Source organism: Callospermophilus lateralis, chromosome 15, assembly GCF_048772815.1.
Source record: "Callospermophilus lateralis isolate mCalLat2 chromosome 15, mCalLat2.hap1, whole genome shotgun sequence".
Classification (NCBI taxonomy): Eukaryota; Metazoa; Chordata; class Mammalia; order Rodentia; family Sciuridae; genus Callospermophilus; species Callospermophilus lateralis.
This window is the reverse complement of record NC_135319.1, coordinates 15,056,648-15,062,998: the sequence shown is the minus strand read 5'-3', so window position 1 is coordinate 15,062,998 and position 6,351 is coordinate 15,056,648. Positions and strand designations below refer to the sequence as shown.

Genomic DNA, 6,351 nt, shown 5'->3' with positions numbered 1-6,351 from the left:
AAGATAAGCTGTGTGGAATGTAGAAATATCGCTCCTGTCCTACAATAAAGGGTTCCCACTCCTGCTGTATCAATGTACACAAGTTTTTCGTCACCCCCCAGTTATTTTTTTTTAAAGAGAGAGAGAGAGAGAGAATTTTAATATTTATTTTTTAGTTATCGGTGGATACAACATCTTTGTTTGTATGTGGTGCTGAGGATGGAACCCGGGCCGCACGCATGCCAGGTGAGCACGCTACCCATTGAGCCACATCCCCAGCCCCCCCCCCCCCAGTTATTTTGCTGCAGCCAGACTGCGGCAGATTACCATGATTTTATCTGTGTGTGTGTGTGTGTGTGTGTGTGTGTGTGTGTGTGTGTTGTGTGTGTTGTGTGTGTGTGTTTAATTTCCTGTATGTCTCCAGGCCTGGCACATGGGAGGTGTCAGTAGTGATTTGTGAAAGTACGTAGTGATTTGTGAAGTTGGATTAAACTGACCCAGAGAGGTCTGAGGATGTGGCTCAGTGGTGTAGCACTTTCCTAGCATGCATGAGGCCCTGGGTTTAATCCCCAATAGTGCACACAGCCATATGACTAAACCTAGGCTGGTGCCTACAAGCCTTTTAAATCATGGCAGTGGACTGGGTCCTGAAGATTGCAGAAGGTTATTGGTTTGGAGCTGCCCAATTGCACTGGTACATCCTTTATGGTGGGTATATAGGTAGATGCAGGTAACGCCATGATTGTGTACTTAGAGATCACCCTTCTGTTCTTTCCCATACTTTTTTAAACAGCTTGTCCCATATGAGAAAATCCAGCATACTCTCTGAAGCCAGCAGCTGATCATGGATGGGAAGAACAACAGGAAAGCTCATTTTGAATGTCACTAGAGGGTCATGTTATGAAAGAGTGAAACTACTAGTAAAATAGGAAAGAGAATTCTTATACTTTTTTTATATTTGATTTAGACACAGGGTCTCACTGAGTTGTTTAGGGCCTCAATAAGCTGAGGCTGGCCTTGAACTCAAGTTCCTCCTGCCTCAGCCTCCTGAGCCACTGGGATTACAGGCGTCCACCACTATGCCTGGCTCTTGTAGTTACTCTGCAAAAAGAAATGCCCGAGTAACCTCCACTTGTGTGTTTCAGGCAGCACAACAGGATCCGCAGTGTGAACGGGAGCCAGCTGAAGGCCTACCTTTCCTTAGAAGTGTTGGATCTGAGTTTGAATAATATCATGGAAATTTGGAGCGCCTGCTTTCCCCTTGGACTGTACATAAGAGAGCTGTAAGTGCTTCTGTGGCTGGGGCTGTCCCTCTGCTTCTAGGTCAGCTGGAGGCCTCTCCATTGCCCAGGTCTGTACACAGTCTGCATATTTCACTTCTGCTTTGGTCAGCTTTTTCACTACTGTGTGACTAAAAAAACCCGACCAGAAAATTGTAGAGGAGGAAAAGTTTATTTGGGGGCTGACAGTTTCAGAGGTCTCCATTCATACACAGCAGGCTCCATTCCTCAGGGCTCAAGGGGAGGCAGGAGGTCATGGAGGAAGAGTGTGGTGGAGGGAAGCAGCTCACATGGTGATCAGGAAGCAGAGAGAGACTCCACTCTCCAGAGACAAATAGAGACCCAAAGCCATGCCCCCATGCCCCCTCCTCCAGCCACACCCACCTGCCTCCAGGACCACCCAGTTAATCCCATCAGGGGGTTCATTCACTGGTTGGGTTAAGGCTCTCACAACCCAGTCATTTCTCCTCTGGACCTTCTTGCACTATCTCACACGTGAGCTTTTGGGGGATACCTCACATCCAAACCATAACAATTTTTCAGCTCTGGGGATGGTACAAGACAGGAGGGATTGGCCTCTGATGCCCACTGATGGAACATTTCCAGTCCCATAGTATTCGTCTGTGTTACACCCAAGGTGGACACCTTTGGCAGGGAGAGGTGGACTTGCCTGTCCAGGGAGCTCACCCCCTCAGACAAAAGAGTTCAAGACTCTGAGTTCTGCCCTGACAACAAAGCCTGCTTTTACTCCCATTTACTGGGCTGCTTCCCAGCAGAGCTTGGAGAGAAGGCTCAGGGGAGCTTAGAGGCCCAGTCTGCAGGGAGAGCGCTTTGCATACTCTCCAGGCTGTTTCTTCCTAGCGTCCCGCAGTGATCACACAGCTCATGGGATCTGTCTGGGAAGGCGGCTCCTGGTTCTGTGGGTTCTCAGGACTGTGCTGATGTGTCTCTTACCTGTGTTCGGGCCCCATCTTACCTGCGATGTGGATGGTAGACAGGAGTAAAAATGATAAAACCTGCAGCACCCGCGGCCTGTGGGTAAGAAAGTGTTGCTCTGGGGAAAAATCTGAAGAGACATTTCCAAATCTGAGTGAGTTTACATTCACTTTGTCATCACTGTTTCAGAGTCATTTTGGAGCTCATTTGCGAGTCCTGTTTAGAGGTGGTCATGACCCATCTCTTCAGGGAAGATGAACCTTGGCCCCTAGATTTTCCAAGTTATTCTCAGGCTGCATCAAGGTGCCGAAATCAGGAACAGGAGGCCTTGGCCTTTGTTAACCTCAAGTGGAGCCTGTCCTGAGGTGTCCAGCTGCCGCCCAACACTCCCTTGCTCAGAACCAAGAAACCACCAACCACGAAATGGAATTGCACTGACCTTCTGTCCCTGCAAGAAAGCAGGAGGGACTTTCTCTTTTGGCAGCTTGTGGCTGCTCTATCTTCTTCCAAGAGGCTGTTATTCTCTAATCTGGAATGTCAAGAACAAACAGTTTGTAGAGAATCCTCATGTGCCCTGTGCTGGGGCTCTGCCTGGTAAAGAATCCAGAGGAGCCTTGTTCCTTCCCCCCAGTGTAGAAGATTCTCTGGGCTTTCTCCTTTTCACTTAGGCGCTGGTTTTTGTTGTTGTTGTTATTGTTGTTGTTTTTGTTTTTTGTTGTTGTTGTTTTGTTTAAAAAAAAAAAACACCAAAATTTTGTCTAGGAAAAGCAGTAAGAAGGGTGTTGAGGGGTAACTTCTCATAGGAATACTGATTTATTTTATTCCCTTTATTTTTTTCCCTTTTCTATTCCACTGCTTGCTATGCTTTCACACAGTGTGACACACCTGTCTGTGTTATACACTGCAGTCTGTCTGCTCAGCACGGTCAAAGGAGATGGCCCTGAAAAAGTATTGCTTGTCTTTTTTTGGCGGGGGCGGGGGTACCAGGGATTGAACCAGGGACGCTTAACCACTGAGCCCCATCCCCAGCCCTATTTTGTATTTTATTTAGAGATAGGGTCTCACTGAGTTGCTTAGGGCCTCACTTTTGCTGAGGCTGGCTTTGAACTCTCAATCCTCCTGCCTCAGCCTCCCAAGCTACTGGGATTACAGGCGTGGTATGGCTTGCTCTCTAAAGAACTTGGCTCAAGTCTCTTTAACTAGAGGGTTTCTTTCAGGTATTTAAAATCATTTAAAGGAATTGGCTTATACCTGCTTATTATGTAAGTCCAAAAATGAGACCCACTTCAGGATTAAAGACTGTTTCCCCAAATCGTGGAATGGAATCTGACCTGGCCTCTGAGCTGACTTTGTGCTTTGTGTAGGGCTTTTCTTGTCGGCCTAGGGTGGTGGGCCAGGTGTGGCCCAAGGTTGGCAGGTTCGCAGGAGGGCTGGGGGTGGAGGTGTCTGACGGTCACTCCCGCCCTCTTGGGCCCACTAGCCACAGGTGCTGTGTGCTCTGGGCTGAGTGGAGGTTGACCTTGGACAGTCTTGCCACCTGCAGTGCTTCCCCATCTGGGAGTCAGGGCAGGCTCTGAAGCCTCCTGATAACAGACATCTCCTCAGGAAACCTGTCCCTCTGGGTGTGTCTTAGTGTGTTTTCCCAGCTCCGATCCAGCTGGGTCTGGTGTCTGTAACAGAACGAGGAAGGCCTCCTACAGCTGTGACATTTTCTCTCCTGACTCGTTCCAGCAACCTGGCCAGCAATCGCATTGGCACCCTGGAGTCAGGAGCATTTGATGGCCTATCACGGTCACTGCTAACTCTTTGCCTGAGCAAAAACAGGATCACCCAGCTTCCTATAAAAGCATTCAAGTTACCCAGGCTGACACAACTGTGAGTACAGAAACCAGCACTTTAATTAAGGTTATAGCCCAATTTTATGGGGGCCAAACTTCCCCAAGGACCTAGCACCAAATGCAACCCCTACTTCCCCCCCCCACCTTGCCCCCAGTAAAGTTCTGCATGAACTGTAATTAATACCCCTATGACAACACCTAGTAAAAGCAGATTGGAGCTGGGTCTGGGGCCGGTGGGCCACCTCATCTTGCAGGGATGAGGTCCACTGAGTATGGACGTGCAGGTTCATGCTAGTGTCCTCCTCGATGACATGAGGAATCCTGCTGGTTAGCTGGCGTGGCTAGTGCTTAGGCTGCATGCATTCTGTTTATTTGTCTCAGAGGTTTTAGTGTTGATTTTAAAGGTACCCGTAAAATAAGTACCTCAGGCTTGATGGCATCCTCAACATTTCTTGAATTTGGCAGGAAGTTAGCATGGCTAAAGGCGGTAAGCAGGAGATGGCAATTTTTATCTCCTAAATCTTACAAGGTGGTTGATTTATGATTGTCTCTTGCTTTTTTTTTTTTTTTTTTTGGTACCGGGGATTGAACTCAGGGGCACTCAACCACTGGGCTACCTCCCCAGCCATATTTTGCATTTTATTTAGAGACAGAGTCTCATTGAGTTGCTTAGGGCCTTGCTGAGTTGCTGAGGCTGGCTCTGAACTCACAATCCTCCCACGCCACTGGGATGATAACCCTGTGCTACCATGCTTGGCTCTTGATTGATTGATTGATTGATTGATTTTTGACTTCTTTTTATTATTGGAAGAATAAATGTCAGGAAAACAAGCCAGTAGTGGACATTTGGTTTAAATTGACGAGAACAGTTGTTGAGGCTCAGTGGGGTGTGGATCCTGGGCTGTCTGCGGAGAAGGTCTCCATGATGCTGAGGAGGTTGGGTCACGAGATGCTCCAGAAATAGTTGGGGGAAACCAGGGCTTTCCCATTAGCTCCATGTGTCTTTCCCTGCCCCTCCAGGCCTCCCAGAGTCCTTTCAGTCCCCCGAGGCTCTCTAGTACTAGAGCTAGCAGCTGAATGTGTGTGCTTCATGGGGGGTCCCCCGCTGCTCTTGCCCCATACATGGAGATCCCGTCAGATGCCCTGACTGCAAATGTTCTTGCATTAGATACCCGCTGGCTCGCTGGCTGGGAAAATCGGCAGGGGTGTGTGTGTGTGTGTGGGTGGGTGTGTGTGTGTGGAATGTGCACAGGGAGGCTCTGACTCTGTGGGCTTCTTCTCTTCAGGGACCTCAATCGGAATCAGATTCTGTTGATCCAGGGCCTCACGTTCCAGGGCCTGGACAGCTTGGAGGTGCTGAAGCTTCAGAAAAACAACATCAGCAGGCTGATGGATGGCGCTTTCTGGGGGCTGTCCAATATGCATGTGCTGTAAATGTGGGCGGGCCCTGGCAGGGCTCCAGCCCAAGGGTGAGGCCGTGGCCTCTGCACCTTGCCTCTGTGGGGAGTGGGGCAGCCTGTGTGTGTCCATTCAGCTGAGCACTTGGTGGAGAGCAGGCCACCTTTCCTTTTTCTTTCTGTTTTTTTGTTTTGGTACCAGGATTGAACTTGGGGAGGCACTCGACCCCTGGGCCCATCCCCAGCCCTATTTTGTATTTTATTTAGAGACAGGGTCTCACTGAGTTGCTCAGCACCTCACTTTTGCTGAGGCTGGCTTTGAACTTGAGATCCTCCTGTCTCAGCCTCCTGAGCTGCCTTGATGACAGTCCTGTGCCATCGCACCCAGAAGGCCACCTGTCCTTTGAGTCTTCCTGTGGTCCCAACTCAGTGTCTCTGCAGACTCAACCATATCTGTTTGTGTTTCCATAGCAGAGTAGGAACATCTCTTGGAGGAGGTTTTTGAATCAGGTCAGGTGTTGCAGGAAGGAGCCCCATTCCTGGGCTTCCTCCCACCCCCACTTCCTTGCTGCAGAACAGATCCTTCCCCACATCCTCTCCACTCCCACACTCCACAGGAAGCTCCTTCTCTCCCCATTTTGGGATTGACAGTCTTCCTTGATGTGTAGGTGGACCCAAAATATAGTTCATCACAGGAGATTTATTTATGTCTTGTGAGCTCATCAAGGCACTTGGTGCAGATGTGCAGCTTTTATCAAAGGAACATTCTCTTCGGCCAGATGTGTCCAATAGCGGAGCTGAGGGCTGCCAGAAACAAAGGCAACATCAAAAAAAAAAAAAAAAGCAGAGGAATGTAATCTGCTGTCCTTCAACATTTAATTTGTTTATTTTTCATTAGAGGTCATGCCTCTGCGTGAATGA

General features: G+C 48.9%; 1 pseudogene; it reads left to right on the top strand.

Annotated features, from left to right (window-relative positions):
* The first annotated feature begins 1,197 nt into the window (after positions 1-1,197).
* Positions 1,198-6,351, top strand: part of LOC143381504 (leucine-rich repeats and immunoglobulin-like domains protein 1) — a 29,925-nt pseudogene continuing 24,771 nt past the window's right edge.